Here is a 26,712-nt window from a genome sequence, read left to right as displayed (position 1 = left end):
AGCCATGGGCCATTAACAGGAGGGTGTTCTCGGAATGTTTTCAGAACAAATACCAGCTGGTTTATTTTCAGTTTGCAGACATAATCACATGCATCCCCTATCAGATCCACCACAATCCTGTCAGATACATCATAAATTAAAGGCTCAGGGGCTCATTACGGGCTCTTATCCTTAAAAGCAACACATTGTCCTGCCGAGTCGGAAAATATTAAATGAGCATTTAAAGAAACTGCAAAATGCATTGCCTTGAAAAAATAAGATACCCCTTAAAACTATTTAGGGTACTCAAGTATTCAAAATGTCCTTCATTGTCAAATTTGCATCAATCTCTATAAACAAACAAACAAATTCCTGTCCTGTCAGGAAGGCTTTCAGGCTGAGTCTCTTAGGAATGGGGTGTGGGTTTAATGGTAAACTTAATATGCGGCATTCAGAAGAACAGAGGCACTGGCATAAAAAAAAAAAAAAAAAAAAACCTCACTCCAGGAAATTGAATGTACACTACATTAGTAACCAGAACAACTCATATCTGCTGCACAAATACATTTATATTGAGAAGGAAAAACAAAAAAACACAAAAACTTCCCATCTTTCCTGAATCTTCAGAATGAATGTAAAGCTTAAATTCCCTTTCTGTCTTGCCTTTGTACATGGCTCCTCTCCCAATACCGAGCAAATCTACTGGAAGACAAAGGGATGTTTGCAAAACAAACCCAAAATAGGTAACTTTTTTTAAAAAAATGGAAGAGTTCCTGTTTTCAACTGTTGATTTTCAACTGACAGTCGCAATTTCTCAGGATCAGATTATCCACCTGGAAAGTGTAAGAAAACAAATCTTCCAATTAGCACTTCTTGGGCAAAGTGCTGAGTTTCAAAACCTTGATTGGTGGGATGGCTCCTCAGTGTTTAAAAGCGCCGTAGTAGGCGAACCGGGGCCGCTGTTGCCCCGTATTCTATTACCACGAGTGTGCGACACGGTTTCTGTAATTATCGCCTATATGTACAGTAGTTGTTAATTAGCCAGCCGCTGCCAAAGACAGGATGGCATTCTTACATCGTGATTAGGGGTTTTGTGAGCATTTTGGGGTGGGGGACACTTTCTCACTGAAGACTCTTCCGCCTCATTCACGCTCATTCAGCTCTTTCTCGGGGAAGTTAAAAGCTGCAGTGATAATCCCCTAAGTATGACTTGGAAGAGTATAAAAAGGAGCAGTGTATAAGCCACGGGATGAGGAAGCCTTTTATGTGGAAAGTCACTGAATGGGTGGCTGAGGACAGCGCCAGTGGGGAAAGAGAGGGGCAGCAGACTTGCCTTCCTAAGGGGGTGAGAGGAGCGGGTAGCCAGAGCAGCTACAACCCCTTTCATCATCAGATCATGCTGTTCCCGCTCCTCGTTTCACCTCGTTTCTCAGGGCCAACCAACTCCTCACCGCCATTTTGCTCCCAGTGCTGGAAGAGGGGAGCAGGGCGGGTTTTTGGTAGGGACCCAGTTTATCGCTGAATGCCAATTCAGCCAGCTGGCACCGAACAGGCCATGCCTTCTTCAGAGGGGGTCAGCAAAACCCAAATTAGCATGCTCCATTTTAAAAACTTGCTTTTATTTAAAGACTAATTCATGACAAACAGTGGCTCCCCCACTGAGGTCTGGCGCCCCGGGAGCTGGCACCCAACCAAACACATGCAACTAATTGCCACCCTTGGATGACACGCAACTAACAAGCTCCATTTTGAGGCTGTAGATTCACTAAGAATGTGACCCCGGAAGGCAGCAGATGCAGAAAAGCTCCTTTCATAAAACCTGTCCTGGTCTAACCGTGGCAGAAAAGAGCCTGAAAAACACTTTTGTTTCCCTGCACTGAGGATTTATCTCCACAAATGGCTGCAAACGTGGCCGACTTAGAGGAAGGGGACCAAGCATGCTGGCATCCCCATCGTGTCTTGGAGGCAGGGGCTCAGCCCCTCTCTTTGCTCAAGGATATAGGAGAAGTTACCCACGGTCTGCAAGCTCTGTATTTTCTCCCATTTGTAAACGGAATGGATATCTAGTATTTCACCACCATCCCTCCTATAATTTCCTTTAGATCCTCAGACCTCCTTTATATATAAGCAAGAACTCTGCAGCCAGGATGTCTAGGTTCAAATCCCAGCTCCACCACTGCCTACTAACTGGCAAGTAATTTAACCCACCCATGCCTCAGTTTCCCCATCTATAAATTGGGATAATACTAGAACCTCTGGAGAAGGGAATGGCAACCTACTCCAGTATTCTTACCTGGAGAATCCCATGGACAGAGGAGCCTGGTGAGCTACAGTCCATGGGGCCACACAGAATTGGACACGACTGAGCAACTACCTAGAGCCTATTTTGTAGGTTTTTTAGGAGTGTGGAGGAGTTAATGTAAGCATGAATGAAGGACAGTGTGTGGCATATCATCACTCCTTTTTGAAGGAAGCCCTCTGAGTCTGAGATAGCTCAGCCTTACGGACAGAAATTTCCCTTTGCATAGTCTACATTTCAAACTGCACATCTCCTTCATAAATTTCCCAGGATTACACCTCTAAGCCTTTGCTCACTACTCCTTCCTCTCTTCAGCTGTCCTTCCCACATTGGTCAATCCTACTTGACCAAACTCCATCTACCTTCCAAAGCCCTCCTTCAGTTTTCACCTCCACCAGGAGTCTTCCCTGCTGTTCAGTGGTGATGAATCCCTTCACTCTTGGCATACCGCCCCCCCATGGCATTTCCGCAAAGAAGTGAGTATTTTATGTGCCTCTTATGTTTCCTCTTCCGGACTGACAGCTCCTTCAGATCATAATCTATGAGTAATTGACACATACTAGGTACTCAGTGAGCATTTGGTGAATAAGTAGATGTCTGAGTAAAAAATTAGCTTTGCATAAGTGAATAGCTTTACACCATGGTTATGCTTGGGCTTCCCTGAGAGCTGAGCTGGTAAAGAATCCGCCCACAATGCAGGAGACCCTGGTTCAATTGCTGGGTCGGGAAGATCCACTGGAGAAGGGATAGGCTACCCACTCCAGTATTCTTGGGCTTCCCTTGTGGCTCAGCTGGTAAAGAAGCTGCCTGCAATGCAGGAGAACTGGGTTTGATTCCTGGGTTGGGAAGATCCCCTGGAGAAGGGAAAGGCTACCCACTCCAGTATTCTGGCCTGGAGAATTCCATGTACTATATAACTCATGAGGTTGCAAAGACCCAGACACAACTGACTTTCCCTTTCACTTTCACATGGTTATGCTGAAAGTTGTAAAAGTGAAAAAGTTGCTCAGTGATGTCCAACTCTTTGGGACCCCATGGACTGTAGCCTGTCAGGCTCCTCTGTCCATGGCATTTTCCAGCAAGAATACTGGAGTGGGTTGCCATTTCCTCCTCCAGGGGATCTTCCTGACTAGGGGATCAAACCTCATCTCTTGTGTCTCCTGAATTGCAGGTGAATTCTTTACCAGCTGAACCCTTGGGGAAGCTTCACTCCTTCTAGGATATAATTTACCTAAATCCTATCTTTCTGAATACAGACACAGAGTTCTATGTAGCCCTGGAAATCCCAACCAGGTTCTTGTGCCAGCATTACTTTCTTAGGCATTTTCTCATTTGAATGCTGTTACCAGCATAACACATATAGTTTGACTTTCTCACATTGTTTCAAATCACTAATTCCCAATTAGGCAGATCCCTCACATCAAATCTGTAAGCGAATGACTCCCATGGCATTTGTTCATATTCCTCTCTTAAGACACTTAATACTTTTCACCTCATCGAATAATGATTTATAGACATATGTGTCTCTCTTACCAGATATTTGAACTTCTTAAAGTTAGAACTGTGTTAAATCCATTGTTTCTTCCTAACCAGTGTCTAGCAGGATGCGTCACACAGCAGTCACAGTGGGAGTTGCCTATAGTTCACATAGACTTTTGGAGAGTGTAACAGGAGCTCTACGCAGCTAAGCAGCAGAAGCAACACATCACAAAGTCATCTGACTCCATTAGAGAGGAAGTCAGCACCTTAGAGAGATCAGATCTCCCTCTGCATTTTTAATCCAAAGCTTCTAGTCATCTGACCCCGAAACACCCCACACCTCCGCCTTGCCTTACCAATTTGTCTAAAATAATCAAGAAGAAAATGAGAGGCTATTAGCTCCACTTGCATTCTCTAGTCAATCATCATTCTAAATTATTAATCAGTTGAAGTATTGCCAAGAAATTTTCAGGCCCCTTTCCAAAAGTATAGTCATTTTTCAAGTGAACAATTAGCCATTTTATTCATTTATAAGTCACAGAATTTATAGTAAAGCAGATTCTTTTCCTTCTTTTACTTATTTATTTTCCTTTTGGATCCTGGGGGAGGGTAGGAGAGATATAGGTGAAACTTGAATACAGCTTCCTTTCATCCACTCATTTATTGACTTGGTATTACAGAATCTAAGTTTATAAATGATGTTCTAAAGTATTTCCTGACCATAAGCATTTGTAACATTGTCCCAATACTATGACACTCCTGATTGATCATTGTTGGCAAGGACAAAGTGATCGATTGTCACCACCCTTTCTTCCCCATGATTGATTCGGTAAAATCATAAAAAGCCATAACTCCTGGTTTCTTTGAGCTTATATTCTGAGGGAGGAGACAGTCAAAAAGGAACATTAACCAAAACATAAATAAAACAGTAGTGGCAACTGTTACAAAAGAAACATCTTATGAAATGATGTAAATTCTTATGAGAAGAGGTACCTTAAGTAAGATGTTAGTAGTATGACTCATAATCCATGGATCAGAAGAATTCTGAAACTGGGGACTTAATATGTAATCAAATCCAAGGTATGGAAGTGGCTAGAGAATTTTAAAAGACACATAGCTCTAGGTATCAACTGACCTCAGGGACTCCAAATTTCTAGGACATCTACTTCTCTGTCTCTTATTTTAGTTATGTGTTGCTTTATTACTATTATCACAATTTCTTAGGGGTAATTTTCCAAGCAAGACCCATACTGTGCAATTTGCCTTGTCAATCTCATTTGATGCTCATTAACAATCCCAACTTTCCTGTAAGTGATATACTGTATGTTTAAAGGGAGTCCGATATGTAGCTAAAACTGTTTTTCCTTCTTTTACCTTTTTGGACACTTTTTCCCCCTAGAATGGAGGTAAGCAAAAATGATTAGTTTCAACTACATCTTTAGAAGATTACTTATGCATATTTTGATAGCCTCATCAATGAGAATGGAGTCCAGGACAATTAACTATCATTTAATTTTTAAGTATATACTCTGGGGTACAAGACCTTCCTAGGTCCCAGGAACTTTAAGAGGCTCAACACCATATTATATAGGATAGATTATAATAAACAGTTGTTGGGTGTAAAATTTTTGAGATTTTAACATTTTTGCATTTGAAATTATTTGGTTATGTATAATTTGGTTCATAAAATATTAAAATTGGCTAAAACTTCTCAACAATCATCATGCAATTCAGACATTCTTAAGTGAGAAAAGCTAACCCATAAAATGTCTCTAAACACAGACTGTTTAAAATTACTAAATTTAGTTATTAATAGCAATAGCATAATGTTCTATTTTGTTGACATTTCAATAAATATCTAATTGTTCTGACTCAACTTTTTTTCCTTTTAGTCCTCAATATTTTTCTAGGCCCTCAAAAAATGCATTGGCCCTAATCATTAACCTCAGTATCTAAATGTTAAAGGAAGCTATGAAGAGTCTGTGCATTCCTGGGTCCCACATGGTACTAGATAGTGATGGTGATGGTGTGGGAGGTTACCCCTTCCACCACCAAAAAGGCTAATGCTATTATAACATGAACAATCCCAGTTAACCTAAATGGGTGTACCAAAATTCCTGTGTTTTTTTTTTTATTAAACCTGCCCTGATTTTACTGTTATTTATGCACTTTCCTCTGAAGTTCCACTCAACTTCACTTTCAAAGATTATCTTGCTTTTGAAAATTCTCACACCTTAGTACACAAGAATCACCCAGGACCTCTGGTTAAAAATGGAGGTTCCTAGGTCCTGACTCCAAAGAATCTCATTGCATAGATATAAGTAGAGCTCAGAAACTAGAGTGTTTAACCCTCTGTAATCTTACAGGATTTATTGGTTGCTAAGTCATTGGTTGATGCCTTGTGGTTGATGATAAGAGCTGTTGAATCAAATGAATTGAAATGCTGGACAAGTCGAGTCAATTTAGGCCTGTCTCTCTCAGCCCTGGCTCCTATTAGAATAACCTGTAAGTGTGTTAGTCACTCAGTCGTGTCTGTCTCCTTGCGACCCCATGGACTGTAGCCCATCAGCTCCTCTGTCCTTAGAATTCTCCAGGCAAGAATACTGGAGTGGGTTGCCATTGCCTTCTCCAGGGGACCTTCCAGACCCAGGACTGAACCTGGGTCTTCTGCACGGCAGGCAGATTCTTTACCAACTGAGCCACTAGGGAAGCCTGGGGAGCTTCTAAAAACAGTCAGCCACTCCCTCCCCGACAAGGATTCTGATTTATTTGATCTGGGGCGGAGCTTGTTGTTGTTGTTTAGCCACTAAGTCGTGTCCGACTCTTTGAGACCCCATGGACTGCAGCACATCAGTTTTCCCTGTCCTTCACTATCTCCCCGAATTTGCTCAAACTCATGTCCATTGAGTCAGTGATGCCATCCAACCAGCTCATCCTCTGCCACCCTTTTCTCCTCTTGCCCTCAATCTTTCCCAGCATCAGGGTCTTTTCCAGTGAATTGGCTCTTCACATCAGGTGGCCGAAGTATTGGTACTTCAGTTTCAACATCAGTCTTTTCAATGAATATTCAGGGTTGAGCTTGGGCACTGGTATTTTTTAGAGCTACTATACAAACAAATCAAACAGCCTAATTATCATAGGCTATGAGAGCCTAAGGGTGTCAGCTCTCAAAAGGGATTAACTCACCCACTGAGGTGATGATAAGGCCTAAATCTCCTAAAATGAAAACACCACAGCAGAGATTTAGCAAAGTTAAAACCCATCTTCCATTCCCAGTTTGTTTCAGCCCCAACACACCCAAGTTGGCCTTACAGCCTCAGCACAAAAAATTTAGCCCTTTACTTGGGTTTTCATCTTCTGGTAGAATGATTTAGTAGTTCTATTATAAAAGCAACTCCATTATAATTACAGTGTTTGAATTATAAACAAAACCAAAAAAGATGCAGAAGGAACAATCCTTTAATCAAAACTGTAAAACAGAACAATTTCTGGCTGCATTTAAAAGCAAACTCCAAAATGTTAAGAGTAAGCACCCCATTTTTTTGATTCCTGCCTCTTTACTGTAAGAGCAACACTACACTTTTTTTTTTTTTTTTTTTTGATTAACCAGTTTGCCACCCTGAAGAAACTCACAGTGAGTGATTTAATGAGCATATACTGTATGCATGGTAATTGGCAGGCTGGCAGTTGGTTCATTTCAAACTGACAAGAGAGCACCACACATTAGTAAAAAGGTTTTGGGAAACCTTTTTTTTCAAAGGTTTCTGTTTTCATTAAATAAGCTTTACAGTTAAAAAACATTCCAATTGTATTGGCAAAGCTGTCACTATCAGTCCCAGGGTGACCTTACTCTGTCACTGTCCAAGTCCTCAAATCTTGAAGAAATTATTTGTTAAGATGCAAAATATAGATATTTAGATGCTGGTAGGGGTATGTGGGGCCTTCTGAGTCAGACTCCATTGGTGATTTCATATCACATGAATTCTAACGCACTATGTGCCAGTTCTTCACAACAACTGCTTTATAAATTGGAATATTTCTTGGAAATAATACCAATAGTGTTAAACTTATTCAATCTTTTAGAAGCAGTATGTGCATGCTGTCACTTCAATCATGTCCAACTCTTCGTGACCCTACAGACTATAGCCTGCTGGGCTCTTCTGTCCATGGGATTCTACAGGCAAGAATACTGGAGTGGGTTGCCACACCCTCCTCCAGGGGATGTTCCTGATCTAGGGATCAAACCTGCATCTCCTGTGTCTCCTGCATTGGCAGACAGGTTCTTTACCACTAGCACCACATGGGAAGCCCTAGAAGCAGTATAATGTAGTAGAAATAACACAGGATTTGGTGATGTAGAGAAAGGGGTTCAAATTTTGACTTAAAACATTTATACAGTGTCTTTCTTGGTCAAGTGACATCACTTAACTGGGGCTGTTTCCTAATTTACTAATTTATAACACTTACTTTGTATGTAGAAGACTATAACATACTTCTCATGGTTATTGACAACATAGGGACACAAATAAATAGTAACTAGATAAGCCACAGAAGTTCAGACACTGGAGTTTCAAGTTAACTACAGTCAGATTCCTTAGATTTCTACCATGCATGTTTATTGGAGTTATATAAAGACAACAGTAAAATAATACTTATATACCAGTGTGGTCTCAATCATTCCTACCAAGATTATGAAAGGTAGATTTATTATCCCAATTTTATAAAATCTCAAATACAGGAAGGGATCTTTAAGATAACATGAGAAATTTCTGAAATGTTTTAACTTTTCTGATCATACGAATTTGAAATTTCCTGTGTTTCCCTCTTTGCTCTACCTGCCAGAAAACCCAGGTGTGCATCTGTGTGCTCAGTGTACACTTACGACCCTGTTACCAATAGTCACTGGTGGAATTCTTTCCACCCGATTTTGTGTATATATATATATAATATAATATATGATAATTTATAGATAATTAATCTTATTTTTAAATTGTCTATAAACCATCACAAATAAGGTAGCTATTTCTTAGCTAGCTAATAATGGAGCTAGTAATAACTTGGATGTATGTCACTTGATTCCAGCCTAGGGACCCTCTCATATGTATAGACATACAGATATCTACACTCTCCAGCGATGTTTTGCTTTCACTTGTGTTGAGCTTTGATGCCACAATTTTATGGAATGGTCATTACCCTAAAGTGATGAGCAACCTGTATCTTTTAACTTACAACTGGATTATCCTCAAAAATTTCTAGACTCAAAAGTACTCAAAGTAACCTCACTGGAACTTTATCAAGTATAAACACTCACTTATAATTCTTATCTTAATGTAATGACCTATTTATTATTATCAAACACACCTTAATGCTGGTAATACTTTTTGCCTTAAAGTTTAATTTTTCTGATACTAATATAGACTTCTTCTGCTTTTATTATGGTGTATCTTTTTCCATCAATTTACTTTCAATTTAACTGTATCTTTATATTTAAAATTTATCACAACAAAAAATAGTAGTTCTTATTTTTTAATCCATCCTGATAAACTCTGATTTTTAATTAAAGTATTTAGTCCATTATCATTTTTTTCTTTTTTATTTACTTTTTTATTGAAGGATAACTGCTTTACAGAATATCGCTGTTTTCTGTCAAACCTTAACATGCATCAGCCAAAGGTATATATATATCCCCTCCCTTTTGAGCTCCCTCCCATCTCCCTCCCCATCCCACTCCTCTAGATTGATACAGAGCCCCTATTTGAGTTTTCTGAGCCACACATCAAATTCCCACTGGCTATCTATTTTACATATTGTAATGTAAGACTCCATGATACTCTTTCCATACATCTCACCCTCTCTTCCCCCTTCCCATGTTCATAAGTCTATTCTCTATGTCTGTTTCTCCACTGCTGCTCTGAAAATAAATTCTTCATACTATTTTTCTAGATTCCATATATATGCATTAGAATATAATATTTATCTTTCTCTTTCTGACTTACTTCACTCTGTATAATAGGTTCTAGGTTCATCCACCTCATCAGAACTGACTGAAATGCATTCCTTTTTATGGCTGAGTAATATTCCATTGTGTATATGTACCACAACTTCTTTACCCAGTCATCTGTCGATGGACATCTAGGTTGCTTCCATGTTCTAGCTATTGTAAATAGTTCTGCAATGGACAATGGGATACATGTGTCTCTTTCAATTTTGGTTTCCTCAGGGTATATGCCTAGGAGTGGGGTTGCTGCATCACATGGTGGTTTTCTTCCTAGTTTTTAAGAAATCTCCATACTGTCTTCCATAGTGGCTGTATCAATTTACATTCCCACCAACAGTGCAAGAGCGTTCCTTTTTCTCCACACCCTCTCCAGCATTTATTGTTTGTAGACATTTTGATGGTGGCCATTCTGACCAGTGTGAGGTGATATCTCATTGTAGTTTTGATTTGCATTTCTCTAATAATGAGCAATGTTGAGTATCTTTTTATGTGTTTGTTAGCCATCTATAAGTCTTCTTTGGAGAAATGTCTGTTTAGGTCTTTTCCCCACTATTTGATTGGGTTCTTTGTTTTTCTGGTACTGAGTTGTATGAGCTGCTTGTATATTTTGGAAGTTAATGCTTTGTCAGTTGTTTCATTTGCTATTATTTTCTCCCATTCTGCGAGTTGTCTTTTCACCTTGCTTATAGTTTCCTTTGCTGTGCAAAAGCTGTTAAGTTTAATCAGGTCCCACTTGTTTACTTTTGTTTTTATTTCTGTTACTCTAGGAGGTGGGTCATAGAGGCTTTTGCTTTGATTTATGTCATCGAGTGTTCCACCTGTGTTTTCCTCTAAGAGTTTTATAGTTTCTGGTGTTACATTTAGTTCTTTAATCTATTTTGAGTTTATCTTTGTGTTTGGTGTTAGGAAGTGTTCTAATTTCATTCTTTCACATGTAGCTGTCCAGTTTACCCAGCACCATTTATTGAAGATTCTATCTTTGCCCCATTGTATATTCTTGCCTCCTTTGTCAAAGATAAGGTACCCATAGGTGCATGGGTTTATTTCTGGGTTTTCTATCTTGTCCCATTGGTCTGTATTTCTGTTTTTGTGCCAGTACCATACTGTCTTGATGACCATAGCTTTGTAGTGTAATATGAAGTCAGGAAGGTGGATTCCTGCAGCTCCATTCTTCTTTCTCAAGACTGCTTTGGTTTTCCGGGGTCTTTTGTGTTTCCATATGAATTGTGAAATTTTTTGTTCTAGTTCTGTGAAAAATGCCATTGGTAATTTGATGGGGGTCACATTGAATCTGTAGATTGCATTTGGTAGTATAGTCATTTTCACAGTATTGATTCTTCCTACCCAGGAACATGGAATATCTCTCCATCTGTTTGTGTCATCTTTGATTTCTTTCATTAGTGTCTTATAATTTTCTGTGTATAGTTCTTTTGTCTCCTTAGATAAGTTTATTCTTAGATATTTACTTCTTTTTGTTGCAATGGTGAATGGGATTGATTCTTTAATTTCTCTTTCTGATTTCTCATTGTTAGTATATAGAAATGCAAGTGATTTCCATGTATTGGTTTTGTATCCTTCAACTTGCTAAACTCACTGATTAGCTCTAGTAATTTTCTGATACTGTGTTTAGAATTTTCTATGTACAGCATCATGTCATCTGCAAAGAGTGAGAGCTTTACTTCTTTTCCTATCTGGATTCCTTTTATTTATTTCTTTTTCTTCTCTGATTGCTGTAGCTAGGACTTTCAGAACTATGTTGAATAACAGTGGTGAAAGTGGACACCCTTGTCTTGCTCCTGATCTTAGGCAGAATGCTTTCCGTTTTTAACCATTGAGAATAATGTTTGTTGTAGGCTTATCATATATGGCCTTTGCTATGTTGTGGTAGTTTCCTCCTATGCCCATTTTTTTTTAAGAGTTTTAATCATAAATGGGTGCTTAATTTTGTCAAAGGCTTTTTCTATATCTATTTAGATTATCATACAGTTTTTATCCTTCAATTTGTTAATATGGTGTATCACATTGATTGATTTGTACATATTGAAGAATACTTGCATTTCTGGAATAAACCCCAACTTGATCATGGTGTATCTGCTTTTTGATGTGTTGCTGAATTCTGTTTGCTAAAATTTTGTTGTGGATTTTTGCACCTATATTCATCAGTGATATTGGCCTGTAGTTTCTTTTTTTTATGTTGTCTTTGTCTGGTTTTGGTATCAGGGTGATGGTGGCCTTGTAGAATGAGTTTGGAAGTGTTCCTTCCTCTGCAATTTTTTGGAAGAGTTTTAGAAGGTATAGGCAATAGCTCTTTTCTAAATGTTTGATAGAATTCTCCTATGAAGTCATCTGGTCCTGGGCTTTTGTTTTTTGGGTGATTTTTGATCACAGGTTCAATTTCAGTGCTTGTAATTGGGTTGTTCATAATTTCTATTTCTTCCCGGTTCAGTCTTGGAAGATTGAACTTTTCTAAGAATCTGTCAATTTCTTCCAGGTTATCCATTTTATTGCCATATGGTTGTTCATAATAATCTCATAATCTTTTGTATTTCTGCATTGTCTCTTGTAACCTCTCCTTTTTCATTTCTAATTTTGTTGATTTGATTCTTCTCTCTTTCTTTTGATGAGTTTGGCTAAATGCTTGTCAACTTTGTCTTCTCAGTGAACCAGCTTTCGGTTTTATTAATCTTTACTACTGTTTCATTCATTTCTTTTTCATTTATTTCTGCTGGGATCTTTATGATTTCTTTACTTTTACTAATTTGGGGTCTTTTTTTTGTTGTTGTTCTTCTTCTCCCAGTTGTTTTAGGTGTAAAGTTAGGTTGCCTAGACGATGTTTTTCTTCTTTCTTGAGGTATTGCTATAAACTTCCCTCTTAGAACTGTTTTTGTTGCATCCCATAGGTTTTGAGTTGTCATGTTTTCATTGTCATTTGTTTCTAGAAATTTTTTTATTTCCCTTTTGATTTCTTCAATAACCTGCTGGTTATTTAGAAACATGTTGTTTAATCTCCATGTGTTTGTGTTGCTTACAGGTTTTTTTTTTTCCTATAATTGATATCTAGTCTCATAGTATTGTGGTCAGAGAAGATGCTTGATATGACTTCAATTTTCTTAAACTTACTAAGGTTTGATTTGTGACCCAAGATGTGGTCTATCCTGGAGAATGATCCATGTGCACTTGAGGAGATGGTGTATTCTTCTGCATTTGGATGGAATGTCCTGGAGATATCAATGAGATCCATCTCATCTAATGTGTCATTTAAGACTTGTGTTTCCTTATTAATTTTCTGTTTTGATGATCTGTCCATTGGTGTGAGTGGGGTGTTGAAGTCTCCTACTATTATTGTGTTACTGTCGATTTCTCATGTCTGTTATTGTTTGTCTTATGTATTGAGGTACTCCTATGTTGGGTGCATAGATATTTACAATTGTTATGTCTTCCTCTTGGATTGATCCCTTGATCATTACGTAGTGTCCTTCCTTATCTCTTGTAATCTTTATTTTAAGGTCTATTTTGTCTGATGTGAGGATTGCTACTTCAGCTTTCTTTTGCTTCCTATTTGCATGGAATATATTTTCCCATCCTCTCACTTTCAGTCTATACATGTCTTAGGTCTGAAGTGGGTTTATTGTAGACAGCATATATATGGGTCTTGTTTTTGTATCCATTCAGCCAATCTGTGTCTTTGGGTTGGAACATTTAGTCCATTTTCATTTAAAATAATTATTGATACATATGTTCCTATTACCATTTGCTTAATTGTGTGTGGTTGATTTTGTGGATCTTTTTTCTTCTCTTGTATTTCTTGACTATATGAGTCCCTTTAACATTTGTTGTGAAGCTGCTTTGGTGGTACTCAATTTTCTTAATTTTTGCTTGTCTGAAAAGCTTTTATTTCTCCATCAATTTTGAATGAGATCCTTGCTGGGTACAGTAATCTTGGTTTTAGACTTTTCCCTTTCAGTACTTTAAATATATCCTGTCATTCCCTTCTGGCCTGCAGAGTTTCTGCTGAAAGATCAGCTGTTAAGCATATGGGGCTTCCCTTGTATGTTACTCATTGCTTCTCCCTTGCTGCTTTTAGTATTCTTTCTTTGTATTTAGTCTCTGTTAGTTTGATTAGTATGTGTCTTGGCATGTTTCTCCTTGGGTTTATCCCGTGTGGGACTCTTTGTGACTCTTGGACTTGAGTGACTATTTCCTTTTCCATGTTGGGGAAATTTTCAACTATGATTTCTTCAAAAATTTTCTCACACCCTTTCTTTTTCTCTTCTTCTTCTGGGACCCATATAATTCAAATGTTGGTGCATTTGACATTGTCCCAGAGGTCTCTGAGACTACCCTCAGTTCTTTTCATTCTTCTCACTTTATTCTGCTCTTCAGAAGTTATTTCCACCATTTTATCTTCCAGCTCACTGATTTATTTTTCTGCTTCAGATATTCTGCTACTGATTCCTTATAGAGTATTTTTAATTTCAGTAGCTGTGTTGTTTGCATGTTTATTCTTCAATTCTTCTAGGTCTTAGTTAATTGATTCTTGCATTTTCTCCATTTTGTTTTCAAGGATTTTGATCATCTTTACTATCATTATTCTGAATTCTTTTTCAGGTAGTTTGCCTAATTCCTCTTCATTTATTTGGACTTCTGTGTTTCTAGTTTGTTCCTTCATTTCTGTAGTATTTCTCTGCCTTGTCATTATTTTTTTTTAACTTACTGTGTTTGAGGTCTCCTTTTCCTAGGCTTCAAGGTTGAATTCTTTCTTCCTTTTGGTTTCTGCCCTCCTAAGGTTGGTACAGTGGTTTATGTCAGCTTCCTATAGGGTGAGATTTGTGCTGAGTTTTTGTTTGTTTTTCCTCTGATGGGCAAGGCTGAGTGAGGTGGTAATCCTTTCTGCTGATGATTTGGTTTATATTTTGTTTTGTATGTTGTTTAGATGAGGTTGTCCTGCACAAGGTGCTACTGGTGGTTGGGTGATGTAGGGTCTTGTATTCAAGTGGTTTCTTTTGTGTGAGTTCTCACTATTTGATATTCCCTAGGGTTAGTTCTCTGGTTGTCTAGGGTCTTGGAATCAGTGCTCCCACATCAGAGGCTCAGGGCTTGATCTCCTACCAAAGACCAGCCTAGGTCCAATCTACCAAGAAGAGTTTCACCCAACATGAAAGGGCCTTTATTTGAGTTCCAAAAGTCAGTGCACAACATTAATGTTTAATGTGAAGCCTGGCATGCTGCAGTCCATAGTGTCACAAAGAGTCTGACACAAGTGCACAATGGAACAATAACATCATTCAATATAAATAAATATGATTAACATGATATGGTTGCACTTAGAGCTACAATTTCATTGCTTGGTTTCCTTTTGCTTCTTCTGCTTTCTGTTCTCTGTTCAATCTTCCCTGCATTTTTGGGGATAATTTTTAAAGTGCTTAGGATTCTACTTTATCTATTGGATTTTCAGTTATTGTTCCAAGCATTAAAATATACATTCTTGACCTTTCACAGTCTACTTAAGAGTTCATTTCATTACCACCCCATATAAAATTGAAAACTATACAATTATATAAGTCCATTTACTATGCAACCCCCCTCATTATTTATGCTATCATTGTCTTACATATGATATCTACACATAGCGCATTATAAGTATCATAAGGCAGTGTTACAATTTGGCTTTAAAATTTTCTGTGTATTTTAAAGATACTGAGATGAAAAAAAAAAACACTCTTTCATATTTACAATTTCTGACATTCTTGATTCATTCTTGAAGATTTAAGATTCCATCTGGTGTTATCTCACTTCAGCTTGAATAACTTCCTTTAGCATTTCTTGTGTTGTAGGTCTGCTGGCAATGAATTCTCTTAGCTTACTTTTATCTGAAAATGTCTTTAATTTGCCTTCATTCTCAAAGGATATTTTCACTATACATAGATTTCTGGGTTAACAGGATTTTTCTTTTTCCTTCTCTGTACTTTAAAAATATCATTTTACTTTTCCTAGACTCTGTAGTTACTGATAAGAAGGCTGTGCTAATTTAAAGTACAGTGTCCTGGAAGGTAACCTGCCATTTTCTCTGACCACTATCAAAAGTTTCTCTTTACTGTTGGTGTCCAACAGTTAGAGTATGATGTGCATAGGTACAGCTTTCTTCAAATTAATCCTGTTTGAAGTTCAGAGTTTCTGGATCTGTAAATGTATGCATTTCATCAAATTTTTAAAAATCTGGCCATTATTTCTTCAAATATTTTCCTTTCCCATTCTCTTTCTTGTCTTCTTCTGAGACTCCAATTACATATACGTTAGACATTTTTATTTACGTTACATAGATCTCTGAGGCTCTATTTGTTATTGTTTAGTTTTTTAAATCTTTCTTCTGGGACTTACCCAGTAGTCCAGCAGTTAAAACTCCACCTTCTAGTGCAGGGGATGTGGGTTCAATTCCTAATCAGGGAACTAAGTTCCTACATGCAGTGGAGTATGGTCAACAATTAAAAAATAAAAAACTCTTTTCTTTCTGTTCTTAAGAATGAAATTTGCTCCTGTTCTATCTTTAGGTTCACTGACACCTTCTATTATTTCCTTTGGATGTAAGCTCAGTGAATTTTTATTTCAAATATTATATTTTCAGTTCTGGAATCTCCATTTGTTTCTTTTTTGTAGTTTCCACTTACTATATTTTTTACTCATTGTGAGCGTATCTTTCTAGCTTCATTGAGTATGGTTATAATAGCTGTTTAAAAATCTTTGCTAATTCCCACCTTTGGGTCATCTTGGAATTAGACTTTCCTCTTTAGAAGGGGTCACATTTTCTTGGTTCTTCATATCTTATGTAATTTGGGATTGTATTATGTGAATGTATGATGCAAATATTTTGGATCAAAGACTCTAAAATCTGTTAAAATTCTGTAAAGAGTACTGATTTATTTGTTTTAGCGGGCACTTAATTTGATTACACACAAGGTGAAAACTATCTCTTGGGTGGCAGCTCAAACTTCAGTTCAGTTCTTTCATCTTCAGCTGTGCTAGCTTGTGTCTGCTCCACACATCCATGATTCAGGTGTCAGTCAAAACTTTGCTTTGTATTTACGCACTGAATTGGAAGCTTCCCCCATCTGCCATTCCGCTTTCCAGAATTCTAGCTTAAGGGCTTCCCTGGTGGCTCAGTGGTAAAGAATCCACCTGCCAATACAGGAGACACAGGTTCAATCTCTGGTTCAGGAAGATCCCACATGCCACAGAGGAACTAAGCATATGACCCTCAACTATTGAGCATGCCCTAGAGCCTGGGAGCCGAAACGCTGGGCTCAGTGTTGAAGCTACTGAAGCTCATGTGTCCTACAGCCTGTACTCTACAACAAGAGCAGCCACCTCAAAGAGAAGCTCCTACACCGCAACAGAGTGGCCCCCTCTTGTCGCAATTGACAAAGTCTGCAACAACAAAGACCCAGCACAGCCAAAAATAAATAAATAAAATTAGTAATTTAAAAGCAGTATTCTAGCTTCATTTTCCAGGGGCTGTTGTTGCACTGAACCCTGTTCCTGGGGTCTTCAAACCAAAAAGACTGTGGTTTTTCTACTGGAGTTAGTTACCCGAAGTGACATTAACCTTACCAGGCGTACCCTCAGTCAAAAAAGCCATAAAATGGGGAAATCACTCTGCACTGAGCCTGCTTCTAAGTTTTGAATCTGAAGTCCCTTTCAGAATCTACCTATTTATTTTCACTCTCTAAGGTTGTCAGGTAGTTTTTCTCCCATAGTTTACAGTTCCTATATGTGAAAATACCAGATTCAGTAGCACATACTTAGCCATACTAGAAGTGGAAACAAGTGAGAAACATTTAGGAAACACTCTTTTGCATCTCCCAATTCCTCTCCTCAAAATATTTAACCTTCATTCATTACCTCACCTAGTAATATTTGGTTTTGGTTTTAGGTAGAAACATAAGTCAGAGCTTCCTTGATCATCCTGCCAAGTACATGAGAAGATGTGGAATGAAAGTACAGCATAAAGTTAAATGATAAAATGATAAAACATCAATCAGATCTGGCTGTAACACTGGCAGCATTTAATCTCAAAGCAATGAGGCTTATACGGGTTCATGACTACCAGAGATAATCTACATGGTACTTTGCCACGTTATTTATTTTACCTTAGTTTTTTTATCTCAGATATCTCTATATCTTGCCTCATTGAAAACTGCAATAGGTAATATCCTATGAGAAACAGAATATTTAAAATAATATCCTTAAACAGTGATACAGAATCAGTAAGTGCACATTTCCTTCTTATAATAGTCCTTATCACCTCTTAAGAGCTTCTGTATGCCAAGTATCTTGCTTATCACTTTATAACAATTGCCAATTGTTTATAACAATTTAATCCTTCATAAGCATTCTGTGAGGCAGTTCCTATAATTAGCCCCATATTGTGGAGGAAGATATCAGAGCTCAGAGAGGTTAAATGAGTTAACCAAGATCACACAGCAAATGGCAGAAACCTGTCAGTCTCTTTAAGGAAAAGAAACAGTGAAGTATAGGTCTTCAAAATCATGAAGCACGTGCCTTTTACTATGAAGAGAGAAAAGAGAAGTCTTTCCAAGCAAAGAGAAATAGGTGGATATGCTAAAAGTCAAAGTTATAGTCTGCAATTCCTCCTTCTGCTAATATTTAATATTAAAATACTCCTCTTTTAGATCTATACATTTCATATTAACAGCTTTCATGTTAAAAAGAGCTTTGCTTCAGGGCTCAAAAACACTAACCAGAACCATAACACAAGGATCAAACAATTCCATGCAAAGCTCACACCAGGGTTCCAGTTCAGCTCATTTCATTTACCATCGTTAAGCCTTCTACATCTTCCAGAAAAACCCTCTAGACAGGAAGGTGATTCACCAGAAAGAAGTCAGGGCCATCAAGAAATGAAGATGCCTGACTCATCCCTCCATAATCTGCATTTGGTGAGTATTTCTAGAAAACACAGCAATGTGTCATAGCCCTACACATTTGAGGGACAGTCTTGCCCAATTTTGTAAACTTTGCATAAATCTATGAGTTTTAAACAACTGTAGAATACGAGAGAATGGAAGGCAGACAATGTAAAATGGAAACAGGAGACTGGGTCGTGGCTGAAAGCATAATAAATGTTTGTGTTCTGACACATGGGGCTGTTCAATATTTATATTTATTACACATGCTAAATTGTTAGCTGAGACTTTGGAATGGGGGATACTGTGAGTGGAATAAAGATGAGAAGGAGTGAGAGAAGAGGAGAGGGGTATGCACACATGAGTTCTAGGAAAGGTTTAAATGAACACTATCCACTGATATCATGCTGGGGAAGTACTGCCCATATTCACGTATTTCCAGTCCTTTACTGCCCTATTTTTAAAAATGCATATTAAACATATCCACTGAAATCATTCAAATACATACAAAGATGAGTAATTACTTTGTTTTATCCTCAAGTCTTTTTTATAAGATATATTCTTCACTGTCCCAGCAAATGCCACTAGAACTTCCTCTGACCAAGAACAACCCCTTGCCATTTTAGGAGGTCCATTTCATGTCAGATGTGACCTCCTGCTACTACTAATGCCATCTCATCTCCAGGATCATTCTCAAAAGCATGCAAAGCCGAACAACTCGACTATGTAACTGTTTAACCTTACTTTTTACACATAAAAATTATTAAATATGTGTAACTGTCTGGTGGGGGGAGAATAATATAATAGGTGTCAATCAGGCAACAGTTATACTACATTTCATAAAAGGGAAGGTAATGCTTTCTGCAAAAAGTAAAGTCATCACTCCTTATTTAACTGACATAATATTTATATCCTGAGTTTTAAATGGCAGCTACAAATAGAAGTCAGGAGAGGGTAAATTCTCTAAGGAAATTGAGCCCTGAAATTTTACCATTTTAAGAGTTCTATTTTATGTGTACATAGGAATCTTACTGCTATGATACAGATGTCCATAGTAAGTCAGGTATGCCTAACTCTATGAAAAAAAATCTTAAATTAAGTAAACATTACCTGTCTGAAGATGGTTACTTCCTCAGAAGGCTCAACAGAAGGGTGTGCGGAGTTTCTGCGGAGGCTGTCGGCAGGCTGGCAGTCCTGGAATACCTACATCAGAAAAAGAGAAGTTCAGATGATCATTTCTGCAGTGATCCAGATGGCTTATAGGTACAGCTTCATTAGGGACAGGCAGCATGAACACTGAGCAAACAGGACTGCACTGGTACTGCTGAAAGGGTAGAATAAAGGCACATGTGTAATGTCTAAGTGTTGTCAGTGGTCTGCACCGACCCCTACAAGGTCACATAAAGGAAGAGGCAGAACAGTGCTCTGAAATCCCATCTTCCCACTTCTAGCCAGTCCTGGGCTGTTCTAGCTGCATTGTTACTTGACCCTCTTCATAGTCAGCCAGTAATGCCATTGGGGTTTTCTATTTTGCAGAAAGATGAAGCCAACCTGCCAGCCTGTCAGCAAGAGTGCCTCTCTGGTTTTGTGGTGGTCTACGCCAAATCCTCTGGCCTGTCTGAAGGGTACTCTGCAGGCCAGTTTACCTAACTTTCTTTTGAAACCCTAGTCTCCATGAGAATCAGAAGGAATCTGAAAACAGAAGGAACAAGGGTTTGTGGTCCTACTGGCCTGAGTTTGAATTCTAGTAATGCATTTCACTATCTTTGTGTCTAATATAGCTGCTGAACTCCATTGAGCCTCACTTTTCACTTCTGTCAAATGGGCATAATAATACATATATATATGAAGGGTATATTTATAAAGAGAATATATATTTTTTTTAATTAGGATAAAACACCAAGCACAATTTCCTAGCAGATGTTAGGGATCTGTAGGCAGATCAAGAAGCAACACTTAGAACTGTTCTTGGAACATGGAACAACGGATTGATTCAAAATGGGGAAAGGAGTATATCAAGGCTGTATACTGTCACCCTGCTTATTTAACTTATATACAGAGTATGTCATGAGAAACACTAGGCTGGATGAAGCACAAGCTAGAATCAAGATTTCCAGGAGAAATATCAACAACCTCAGATATGCAGATGATACCATTTTAATGGCAGAAAGTGAAGAGGAACTAAAGAGCCTCTTGATGAAGGTGAAAGAGAAGAGTGAAAAAACCAGCTTAAAATTCAACATTCAAAAGACAAAGATCATGGCATCCAGTTCCATCACTTCATGGCAAATAGATGGGAAAAAGTGGAAACAGTGACAGACTTTATTTTCTTGGGCTCCAAAATCACTGTGGATAGTGACTACAGCCACAAAATTAAAAGATGCTTGTTCCTTGGAAGAAAAGTTATCACCAACCTATACAGAGTATTAGAAAGCAGAGACATCACTTTGCTGACAAAGGTCTGTATAGTCAAAGCTACAGTTTTTCCAGTAGTCATGTACAGATTTGAAAGTGGGACCATAAAGAAGAGTGAGTGCCAAGAACTGATGCTTTCGTAATGTGGTGCTAGAGAAGATTCCTGAGAGTCCCTTGGACAGCAGGGAAATCAAATCAGTTAATCCTAAAGGAAATCAACTCTGAATATTCATTGGAAGGACTGATGCTGAAACTAAAGATCCAGTATTTGACCACCTGATGCAAACAGCCAACTCATTGGAAAAGACTCTGATGCTGGGAAAGATTGAGGGCAGGAGGAGAAGAGGGAGACAGAGGATTAGGTGCTTGGATGGTATCACTGACTCAATGGACATGAGTTTGAGCAAATTCTGGGAGACAGAGAAGGACAGGGAAGCCTGGTGTGCTGCAGTTCATAGGGTCGCAAAGAGTCAGATATGACTTAGCGACTGAAAACAAAGAACATGAAACAGACAGAGAATAAGTAACCAAAATATATAAGGAACTACTAAAATCAAGAAAAAAGATGAACAAACATTTAGGAAAAAATGGTTGTTCAAAGAAGAAATCTCAACGAACAAGGAACATTTAAAAAAAGCTCAGAATCACTAGAGTAAAATGCATATTATATTAATGGAATTCCATTTTTATTTTGTTAGACTAGTAAACATGGAAAAGGTAGACAAAAGTCAGTGTTGTCTAAGATGGAGGGAAAAAATTAGCATAATAGTCTAGTTTACCTCTGGCCAAATCATGAACTGGTATATCTTTCTGGTGAGCAATTTCATTATATTTATCAAAATAAATACTACAATATCCTATGGTATACTGATTCTTCCTACAGGGTATACTGGACTCAAGCAACATGGACACAAGAAGACACATACTAAAATAATACTGAAGTGTTTTTGTTTTTGTACAGCAAACTTTGGAAATGATCTAAAAGTTGCACTGGAAATGGAACAGGTCAATAAAAGGCACTATATGGATATATGAATATTACGGAGCTGTTAAAATTGATCAATTTATTTTTATGGCATCAATGCAGCTCATTTTTGTAAATACTGTGATGTTAAAAAAGCAACAAGGAAAGATTTAAACATTAAATATTCAAACAAAATAGTGTATATTGGTTGTTGGTATATATATGTGTGTGCATAAAAAATATAAACAATACACTAGTTAAAAACATCCTAAAGGGATCGGGGGGAGAGGGAGGTGGGAGGGGGGATCGGGATGGGGAATACATGTATATCCATGGCTGATTCATGTCAATGTATGACAAAAACCACTACAATATTGTAAAGTAATTAGCCTCCAACTAATTAAAAAAAATTTTTTTTTAAATGCAACATTTAAAAAAAAAAACATCCTAAATTTATGGTAGGGAACTTTTGGTAGACAGCTGAGAGAGTAAAGAGTGGAAGGAAAGCCAGATGTGGTAGTTAACAGGGAATTTGGTTTCATCAATAATTGCTTTGAAAAGAAACAAACACACAAACGAAGTAAATCTGACTAAACATAAACAGATGCTCCTTTTTAGATAGTAGAAATACAGATGCTTATTACACTACCTTTTGGGCTTGTCTGTATCTTTAAATTTTTCTCGAAGTAAAGGGAAAGGGAAGGAGGAAGAAAGGAGGGCGGGGAGAAGGAGACAGGGAGGAGGTCCATCACCAGCTCCTGTGTACACTTAAACTGGCCTCGGGTGGTTGGTTTCTTTAAGGATGAAACTCAAAACTGGTTTCATTATCAGTGAGAAGGATGGTGATTCCTCCCTGATTGGCTCAGCTCAGAGGACTGAATTTAAGTTCAGCCAGTAGAGGGAACCATCTATCATTTGGAAAGACACTCAGCCCTTAGCCAGGAGACCCCCTTCAGCACATACCAGCGCCTCTGGGAAGAGGGAACACACATTTACAGACAAGGAAACTGAGAGCACACCACGGACATCTTTTCAACCTTTCTAAAAGGTTTGCTGTAATTTTATAGAATCAAGGGAACAATATGCTTGATTAGTTCTTCAGCCGACTGAGCAATTTTGCTTTTTATATTTCTCTCCTTGAAGCGAGTTTGCCATTAACCTTATATGTTCTAGGGTTTGAGATTAAATTCTCCCCCCTCCAAAATGGAATTTTTGCTTTAAAATAAAAGTTAGCTTTAAGATAATTCATTTCTACTGGTAATACCGAAAGACACTCTTGGAGGCAAGGAGGTCATTCTTTAAAGAGGCTAGAATTGCAAAGAATGCTCCTTCTCTTCCTGGAGGGAGAATCTGTGGAGGAGAAAAAAAAAAAAAACTTGCAGGAAAGTTCAGTAATCATGAAGTGAAAGCCCCAAAAGATCCAATGCTTTCTCCTCGGCCAATACTGTGTTGAAAAATGCCTTCTATTTACACTTCCTTGAGAAACCTTATGTTCTTGAAGAATCAGTTAGCTAAACTCTTAAAGGAAAATCTGGCAATCCCTGAATCTACATAATGCACCCATGAGGGCAGAAGGCAATGCTGGACATGCCTCAATTGCTTCACCCCATCACAGCCCTAATATTTAAATATTGCCATCCTTTTGTGTGTGTCCTCCTCCGTGAAGGGATTTGGGCTGGTTTCTAACAACAGAGCAAACAAATAATGTAGAAAGGGAATGTTATAAAAGAGTTAACAATGTAAATGTGCTGTTTTGTGCCTTTCAAATTGGGTGATGATAAACATGATTCCACACATGGAAATCAGACTTTGCAGAGCTACTACATGGAGTCATTTAATTTGCCTGAGTAAGTGCTTATAATAATGTGGCTGTTCTGCACTGCAATAAACATTGGATTTTCAAACGAACAAATGAAATATGTGATAACTCCTTATTAACAGAACTGCAGCAAAAGACATTAACCAAGGGGGAGGTGCACCAAAGAAGATTGGTGGGAAAGAAAAAAAAAGAAATCCCACTCCAATGCTCTGAAAATGAAAATAAAGAATCTTATGGCCCCTGATTCTACATTGGTTTTTGTTTTTTTGTTTTTTTTTTTTTTTGCTCCTGGCTAAAAACACGGTGGAGGCCTCACACTGAAGTGATGGAGAACTGTTGCTATTTTGGGTTGTCACACAGTAACTTATCACACTGCTCAGGACACATGAGGACACGATCAATTTGTTCCTCCAGATCATAAACCAGAGGATGCTTTAGTAAAATAGCATAGGGAGAACAATTTTGCACGGTGGTTACGAATGTTCATTTGAATCCTGGGCTCCACCAGCCAATTAAGTGCATGACTTTATCGGAGTCATCAATCTCCTTTAATGTTCATTCTCTTCGTTGGTAAAATGTAGCAAATAATTTTGCCTTCCTCATTGAGTTATAAGGGGTACATTTTATGCAAAAGGCCTGGAACATGGTTAGAATTTAACAGAAGTAGCTACCATCACCATTTTTTTTTAAGCATCAGCATCATTATTATTATGTTTAAGAGTATCCTCATTATTATATGTAACAGTATCCTCGTTTTCATCCATTATCTTCATTTTCATTGAGAGTTCATTAAAAGCACAACCCACCATGCTCTTTGGTAATTAGTGACTTTCATTCACTTAACAAAGTATTCAATGAGTATCTAGTAAGTGCCAGACTCTATGATACAGGCTGGGGTATGAAGGTGATCAAAATCAAATGTGATCTATGCCTCCTGGAGCCTACTAGAGGAGACAGACAGTAGTCAAATGGTTCCACAGGGAGTGAGTATTTTCCACCTGAGGGAAGAGCTCCAGAGGAAAGAAGCAGATCCTTTTCAGAGATACTAAAACAAACAAAATTGGATTTAATGTGAGAACTGAAGTATGGCTTTCTGGGGAGAGAGAATACAACATTCGAGGGCAGAGTAGTATCTTCATTGTTACTGAAAGGCAGTGCAAAATTGTCCATTGAGTGGTCCATTCTAACTGAAGAACTGTGCCTCCACTACCTGGGGCTTCCCAGGTGGGTCAGGGGTAAGGAATTCACATGCTAATGCAGGAGACACAGGTTCAATCCCTGGGTTGGAAAGGTGCTCTTGAGGAGGAAATGGCTACCCACTCCAGTGTTCTTGCCTGGGGAATCCCATGGACAGAGGAGCCTGGAGAGCTACAGTCCAGGCCTGCAAAGAGTTGGACATGACTTAATGACTAAAATAACAATGGTCTCCAATACCTACTTGGCACTCTGCACCTGTGCTGAGCCCTGGGACACAACAGTAAGCAAGACAGATATGAATTCACGTCCTGGATATTTCCTCCCCATACTTCCTCCTCTGTTTGAAAACTGCACTAAAGTCAATGTTCACTTGGTAAACCAGTTTTGATTTCCACCTTCAGTTTTGATCCCAAAGAAACTCTACCAGAGTGAAAAACTGTGGTGCTTTCTCTGGTCACACAAAGAAGGCTACGTAAATTAGCAATTCCCTTTCTGCCTTAGAGACCAGGAAACTGACAACCAAATTTAGCTCTTTCACCCCATGGGCTCATACAAGTAAAGATGATCACAATTCTGTCTTATGGTTATTTTGTTATTAGCACACTACCTTTAATTTAGTAAACAGCCTCAGATTCTTTGGGAAGTTGACTAAAAGAGAGGAAGGAAGGGAAACTAAAGGAGGAAAATAAGGGGAGGTTTTTGAGGTCTGGAATTGTTCAAGGTGCTGTTTGCAGTTTTCATAGCACCTCACACAGATGTTGAACAGAAAGCACTTAATAACTTTGGACTGATGCATGGATCAACGTTGAATACACAGCTTTCCTGGCTCAACATGGGTTCCATTATGGGGGATGGGAGGGACTGAAACTTGTCTAGTGAAATGAAAGCCGCTCAGTCGTGTCCGACTCTTTTCAACCCCATGGACTGTACAGTCCATGGAATTCTCCAGGCCAGCATACTGGGGTGGGTAGCTGTTCCCTTCTCCAGGAAATCTTCCCAACCCAGGGATCGAACCCAGGTCTCCCGCATTGCGGGTGGATTCTTTATCAGCTGAGCCACCAGGGAAGCCCTGAAACTTGCCTACTTCATTCTAATTTTCAGTTTGAGAGGGAGAGCACAAAAAGTAGGTGAAAAATTTAGCACGGTTGTCACTTGTCAAACATTTCAATAACCAAACAGAAGAACCATGGAGACCACAAAAAGAGCATGGTAAGAGAACGTTAAAGTATCCTGAGAGATTTATTTCAGGCAATAAGGCCCCTGTAATAGAACATCTCTCTCTCTTACTCTAGTGCTAGTCAAAACAAGAGAAATGTCATAGTTTAAACTGATGTCTAAGTAACAGGGAAAATGTTAAGTTTCTTTATGACAAAATGGAAATATATTTGTAATTCTATTTCCTGGTGTTCTCTCACTTATGTTGGGGGAAAAAAAAACTGTTAGTCCTTTTGATTTAAAACTCCCCATTGGGATAACTAAACTATAATCTGTCTGGTTAACTACCAGGAAGAGGAGGAATACATTTAAAAGTAGTTTAGAAGACACCCACTTTATCAATATCAGAGCATTGTGGAGTTCAGTCTTATTTATAGCTAAATCCACTCCATTCTCTCTCTCTCTCTCTCTCTCTCTCTCTCACAC

General features: G+C 38.3%; 1 protein-coding gene across 14 annotated transcripts in view; it reads right to left on the bottom strand.

Moving 5' to 3' along the window:
* Positions 1-26,712, bottom strand: part of FHIT (fragile histidine triad diadenosine triphosphatase) — a 1,472,927-nt gene that overhangs the window by 1,027,787 nt on the left and 418,428 nt on the right. For all 14 annotated transcript variants that reach the window (XM_070455767.1, XM_070455768.1, XM_070455766.1 and 11 more), the window contains one exon: positions 19,787-19,879. The gene's annotated coding sequence lies outside the window, so the exon portion shown is untranslated. The remainder of the gene's footprint in view (positions 1-19,786; positions 19,880-26,712) is intronic.

The sequence above is a fragment of the Odocoileus virginianus genome, chromosome 26 (genome assembly GCF_023699985.2).
Source record: "Odocoileus virginianus isolate 20LAN1187 ecotype Illinois chromosome 26, Ovbor_1.2, whole genome shotgun sequence".
Classification (NCBI taxonomy): Eukaryota; Metazoa; Chordata; class Mammalia; order Artiodactyla; family Cervidae; genus Odocoileus; species Odocoileus virginianus.
Note: the sequence above shows the minus strand (reverse complement) of the source record. Positions and strands in the feature narration are given on the sequence as shown.